The following is a 6,995-nucleotide window of genomic DNA, read 5'->3' on the forward strand; positions in this document are numbered from 1 at the left end:
GTCCTTATGATACAAATGTGTCCCTAGTTATGTAGATATGATCACTCCACTTTTGAATCACAGAGTACTGTCAAAGAAAAGATATATTAGAGGCACAAATAGAAGAGTAACTTGGGGTTTTCGTGTCCATGTGGAAGATGTGGTGATGGTGGAGTCAAGTGACTCGTCTATGTCGTCTGTGAATGGGGGTGTGGACAATGATGTTGGTGGCTTTGCGGAGGTTGGGCCTTCACAACCTCCTCTTACGCCATGATGGGTTTGGTGTGGAATTGTAGGGGTCTTAATAACACGCTCGCCCCTACAATTCCTAAAATAAGAGCGTTGGTAGGTAGTAAGTTTTACGATTTTCTTTTTTTAATAGAAACCAAATGTAATGCTAGTCGGCTTTTCCCTATGTTTAGGAATTTAGGATTTGATAAGTGTTTGGGGGTTGATGCCGTGGGGGCATCGGGTGGACTTTGGGTGGGATGGAGGAAGGAATCCCGAATGTCGTTGATCAAGGCTTGTAATCATTTCATTATCCTTATGGTTCAAAAATATAATGGATTAGTATGGTATCTTGTGCTTTTTTATGGTGCCCCAAGTGTAAACTTGCGTGCATCCGTGTTACATGAGGTTGAGGAGTGGATTGGATCATGCAAGGCCCCGTTCCTTATGGTGGGAGATTTTAATCAGGTTGAGTATCGATGTGACAAATTAAGTTCAAGTCAGCGACCCATAGGAGGAGCGGATGAATTTAGTCTTTGGAAAATTCGAAATGAACTCTTGGATATCCCCTTTAAGGGACCATGCTTTACGTGGTGTAACAATCGCAAGGGGGAACAACGGGTTTACGAAAGACTAGACAAAGCTTTTGGGTCGAAGGATTGGTTCACGGTTTTCCCAAATACGGGTATCAAGCATTACCCTATCCAAATCTCGGACCATGCACCCATTGAAGTGGACTTAAATCTCGCAACCATGTCCGGAAATAGGCCTTATAAACTTGATGCGTGGGTGTTGGATCATGAAGAATGTGTGGAAAAAATTCGGGTTGATTGGAAAAGAAGTGATAAGGGTTCTCCGGCGTATCAAGTCAGTAGGAAACTCTCTCGAATCCGAATGAGTGTTAAACGGTGGACATTGGATAAACGAGCCGAATGGAGGCTCAAATGGGATGATTTTGATCAACGATTAGAACATGGCATGGCTCAGGCCATTGCAGGGAATGGGGATGAGGAGTACACAAAAGCCAATGAAGAAGTGACGGATTTTGCAAGGGCGGCGGCGGTTTTCTGGAAACAACGTGCAAAGATTAAGTGGATGATTGATGGGGATACTTGCACAAAATACTTCTTCAATTGGGTCAAAGGTCGAGCGGGGCGAAATTATATTCACGGGTTAAAAGACTCGGATGGAATTTGGCTCTATGAGGAGGAACGGGTCCGCGAAGAATTTCAGAAAGCTTTTATGGATCTCTATCTATCCCTGGACGACAGCGTGGAATGGAGAGACCGCTCCCTGTTTGAGTCTACGCTCAAGTGTATTGACCATGCTTTCCCACAGGATGAGCTAGATCGACTAAGTAGGCCTTTTTCTGCTAAGGAGGTCCGCGCAGCGGTTTTCCAAATGGGTGCTCTCAAAGCTCCGGGTCCTGATGGTATACCGGCGGTTTTCTTCCAACGATGCTGGTCAATGGTCAAAGGTGATTTTACAAAGGCCATCCTCTCTATCCTGAACTCTGGAAGGGTACTACGAGAGGTAAATAGGACCTTTATTGCGCTTATCCCAAAGAAAGAACACCGGAGGAGTTTGCGATTACCGTCCTATTAGTCTCGCAGCGTGGTGATGAGGATTGTGACGAAATGTATAGCAAATAGGTGGCAAAGGTGATGGGCTCGCTTGTAAGTGAGACACAGAATGCTTTCCTTCCGGAAGGAGCATCGGTGACAATATTCTTGTGGCGCATGAGGCCATCAATAAAATCTCGTCCCATGGATGCGGGAGGCAGCTCGGGTGCTTTTAAGGCGGATATGAGTAAGGCATATGACAGAGTCAGATGGGATTTCTTGGAAGCAGTTTTGGTAAGGTACGGATTCCCGCCGCATTTGATTGCACTCATGATGAATTGCGTGACGACGGTAAGCTATGAAATTCTGGTCAATGGCAGCCCTTTACCACAATTTAAACCCAAATGTGGTCTACGACAAGGTGACCCCCTATCCCCTTATCTCTTCATTCTGTGTATGGAAGTGCTTTCCCGCAACATTGATCACGAGCATAATCTCCGGTTGATTCATGGAATTCAACTAGTTAGGGGGGTTCGGCCAATTACACACCTCTTCTTTGCGGATGACTCGGTTTTCTTCTTCAAGGATAAAGGGGATACGGTGACCCGCTTGGTGCATCTCATAAAGGATTCGTGATGCGTGCGGACAAAGGTTAAATGTAGATAAATCGGGGATACTCTTGATCCGAGTACTACCTTGGTTAAAGCGCAAAAAATTATGAAAGCCTTCAACATCAGGAAGAACAATGGCATTGGGAAATACAGGTATCCCGTGAATTTAAAGAATCAAAACAGGGCATCTTCAATGCACTTATTGATCATGTCACCAAACGCATCTCTTCGTGAACAGGATTTTTCTCTCACCAGCGGGACGTCTTACTCGATTTCATCGGTTCTATCCAATCTCTCAAATTACTTTCTATCGGTCTTTAAAGTTCCGGTAAGTGTGGCAAAAAAGATTAACTCTATTTTGGCACAATTTTGGTGGACGGGATGTAAGATGGGGAATAATATCCACTGGTGCAGCAAGAACTTCCTAAGCTTGCCGAAGAGTGTGGGTGGGTTAGGCATTCGTAATGTCAAATGCCTTAACCAAGCTCTCTTAGCCAAACTGGGATGGAGAATTGTTTCTGGAGAGTCATCTCTTTTTTGCGGGATATTGGGCAAAAGCTCTTTGGGACTCAAGTAATTCTACAGGGTATGACACTTATCAGGGGCACTGGATGTTCGTGGGGCATCCGTAGTATTCTGCATGGGCTCTCAATTGTCATGGAAAATATTGGCTGGAAACCTGGTATTGATTCGAGGTTAAACGTCTGGACTGCGAGATGGGTGGGGGGAGAGCGACCGGAGCCTAGGATTGAAAGGCTAAATCATGGAAATAATCATCTTGCTAACTTAGAGGTTAAGAATCTCCTCCGGCCTGATGGTAGCTGGAATAAAGAATTCATAGAGGGCATGTTCACGGAGGAATGGGCTGCACGGATTCTTGCTATTCCGAGGTATGAATTGCGAATGAGGGATAGAGCTTACTGGCCACGCACAACGTCGGGCAGCTACACGGTAAAGAGTGGGTATGGTCTTATCTTTGAAGAACACATGAAAAATGCGGGGACTATAAAGGACAACGGTAGACTGAATGACCGAGGTCGGCTCTTTTGTCGGAGAGTGCTATGGAAATTACTGCACCTCGGATGTGGAAACTTCTCATATGGAAAATTATTACCAATGTGTTACCGACTGGACAAGAGTTTTCCAAGCGGAACATTGAAGTAGACTTCTTCTGTGGTATGTGCAAGGGGGACCAACGAATCATGGAAACCTCTGAGCATCTCTTTAGGGACTGTGGTTTTTCAAGTCGAATCTGGGCAGGTTCTTTTCTTGGTATAAGGGTAGAAGGTGCTAGAGGCACTCCCATTTCGATTTGGATTTACGATTTGGATATACTATCTATACGAGCAAACGAGAGGAGGGGATGTGCCAGGTAATTCATTTTTTGGCTGTCTTGTGGGGTCTGTGGAATCTGAGAAATAGAATAAAATTCCAGGATCAGGTTGTACACTCGCATTTGATCACGACTATGTTCTACAACGTCGTTGGGGAGAGAGCAAAAATCTTGTGCAATGATCTGGCCTCAAAACAGACTCGGAATGACAGGCAAATTGGGGAAGACGGATCGTCCCAAAGGGAGATTATGGCTATTCGCAATGGCAATCCTGTGCACATCCTAGGTAAACCGGCAGGATGTGCTGTGATAAGGGTTAAAGTGGATGCTAGTTGGGTCAGGTCCTTTGATGCGGGCTTTGGGTGGGTTGCGTATGATGATACGGGGCAGGAGCTGGGTCGAAGGCAAGTGCGTACCAGGGCAGAATCACCGCTGCAAGCTGAAGCATTGGGCGTCCGTGATATTGTGGCATGGGCATGCGAAGAGAGGATTTATCATCTGGATATCTCATCGGATTGTCTGCAACTTATCAACCAAATTGCAGAGGTTGACAAAGGTAGCCATATGATTGAAGGGATCTTAGAAGACATTAGGAAAGCTTTTAGTTTTTTTCATTGTTTATGCTTTAGTTTCCTTCCAAGGCATTTAAATGGTCTTGCGCATAGCTTAGCTAAGCAGGCCATTAAACTGTGAAACCTTTTATTTACAGCTGTCAAAAAAAAAAAAAAAAAAAAAAAAAAAATTTCACCTCGAAGAAATCTTAAACAACGCATTTAAGAATACGATTGGGACATACTCTCAGTAAGTTGGTATGTTTAAGTTTTCCTTTCTTCTACTTTGAACATGTAGTTTGTGAATTATGCCTATTAACTGTATTTATTTCTATATTTTAGATGTAAAGAATCCGATCGTTGTACATCTTTGTTTACATTGTCGTGTATGTTCTTATACGAATATGCTAGTTTTGTTTTTCAAGCTATTCTTGAGAGCATATGTTTTATTTGGGAATACTACAATTTTTGTTTGATTAGCAATGAGTTCTATTACTGTTCTAATTCTTTTTCTCTTTTATTTCAATTGCAGAGTAAGGCTTGCAAGAGAAATACAAAAACAACATTACGAAACTATGGGTGTAGAATGAAGCTTTCTATATGAATAATTTTTTTGCCTAGTCAATTTTTCTTTTGTATTGTTATATTGAATCATACTTAGGCTTTTGTATACATTTAAAGATTTTGGGTGGAATGTTGGAATATGTACCTACAAAATTTTCAGCATTGACTTAAATATTTTTCTCTAAGATTGATGACCATGTGTATGTTTCTATGATCATCGCGTTTGCAAGGGAAGAATCGTTTTGTGGGCGAAAGAAGACAAAACTATGCGCAAGAAATATTTTACATGGATTTTGAATATACAAGCATCGAAGCATAATTCTAATTGGTTGGTACTGGTAATAGCATCATGCTAGGTTTTCACTTTCGTTGCAAAGGCATTTTGAAAAGAGCTGCTGTCTTTGCGGCACTTGAATGCGCCACCAATTCATATTAAATTGCACTTCAATGTTGGCGGCGCTTTTATTTAGCTTATACCAACGCAATGAATAAGCACGGCTCCATAATGATTCTCTTGAGGGCATTTGCTACCTTCTCTGTGGCCACTGGGCTGCAGATGAACACCCTGAAGTCAAATATTTATTTTAATGGTGTTTCTTCTAGTCTCAAAGCTGATATTATGCAAGTTTCTGGTTTCAGTGAAGGGTCTCTGCCATTTAAGTACTTGGGAGTCCCTATTTCTGCTGGTAGGGTCCCTGTCAAAGATTATGCTTGCCTCATTGAAAAAGTCACTGATAGAATTAGAGGGTATGTTGCTAAAAAACTCTCTTATTCAGGCAGGCTAACTCTTGTGAATGCTGTGCTCACTACTCTTTATACTTATTGGGCAACAATTTTTATTATTCCAAAAGGGGTCTTGAAGAAAATTGATGCTCTTTGTAGGAACTATCTATGGGATGGTTCTACTGAATATATGCGAGTTCCCTTGGTTAGATGGGAGAAAGTTTGTGTCCCTAAAAGTGAAGGTGGATTAGGGATTAGAAATAGTTATGCATGGAATCTTGCTGCCATCTGCAAATTATCTTGGTGGATCTATACAAAGCCTGATAGCTTGTGGGTTCAGTGGGTTCATCATGTGTATATGAAAGGGGTTCACTGGCATGTTTATACTCCAAAAAGCGTCTTGCTTGGAGTGGAAAACCATTTATAGAGTTAGGCGGAAGTTTGGCGGCCTTCTCCTCCTCTCGGTCAATGGTTGCCTAGTTCTCATGACTACACACACTGCTAGTGGATATAATTGGATCGGGAAGAAGCGACTGTGGTTAAGCGGGAGCATCTTGTCTGCGGAATTTCTGGTCTGTTCCCAAGCATATGTTTATTAATTGGTTGATAACTCGTGAAGCTTTCTTTGCTCAAGGATAGGCTCTATCATCTTGGAGTCTCTCCGATGCGGATCATTGTCTATGTGGTCTTTGCTCTCGAGACTCATGTACACTTGTTCGATCAATGTGTGTATACACGAAGGGCGATGCTTTCTTGAGCAAACAAATTGAAGATCACTCTGCCTGCTGTTAATCTCCTTGGATGGATCTCCTCCAAATCTTGGGCTAAGGTGAAGAAATGGGTTACTATAGCTTGGATTCAAGCTGTTTACTACACTATCTGGATTCAGCGGAATAGTGCAAGAATCAATGGGTGTATTATGCACCCTGATGCAGTCTTTCAGCATATTAATAGCATTCTCAATTTACGTACTATGTATTGGCTCAAATGTACTAAAAGAGTTAGTGATGAAACTTGGATAAAATCAATTCAAATATGATTGATTTATCCTTGTTTTATGAATTGTAGTGTTTGTAATTGTTTGTTATGAGCTTAATGAGAATTTCTAACCTTTCACCAAAAAAAAAAAATGAATAAGCACGGCAATAGGGGATAGCGGCACAAGCAAAGCCAACGCTTTTTATAGCGTCGGTATAGTTCTTAGCAGCGCTATTTAGCGCCGCAAAAAGAGAAAATATAGCGTCGCTAAAGCCCGTTTTTCTAGTAGTGTCGTTGGTGGATGAGGTTGCTCGGGCGTGGCCATACGGTTGTTGTGCGGTGCTGTTGGGGGCGTTTGGTGTTAGTCCGAGGAGGAGGTGGTGGTGAGTCAAGGTGGAGCAGGTGGCAGATTATGGTGGTGTCGGTTGGGCTTGGTACACGGGTTGTTGTGTCTATGAGTATGCGT

The 6,995-nt window shown here is 42.7% G+C and overlaps 1 long non-coding RNA gene across 1 annotated transcript; it reads left to right on the forward strand.

The window, feature by feature from the left end:
- Nucleotides 1-4,452: 4,452 nt before the first annotated feature.
- LOC141634082 (uncharacterized) lies at nucleotides 4,453-5,013 on the forward strand. Its single transcript, XR_012538812.1, has 2 exons — nucleotides 4,453-4,522; nucleotides 4,797-5,013. It is a non-coding gene; the product is annotated as an uncharacterized LOC141634082 (long non-coding RNA).
- Nucleotides 5,014-6,995: the final 1,982 nt, after the last annotated feature.

Source organism: Silene latifolia, chromosome Y (assembly GCF_048544455.1).
Source record: "Silene latifolia isolate original U9 population chromosome Y, ASM4854445v1, whole genome shotgun sequence".
Lineage (NCBI taxonomy): Eukaryota > Viridiplantae > Streptophyta > Magnoliopsida > Caryophyllales > Caryophyllaceae > Silene > Silene latifolia.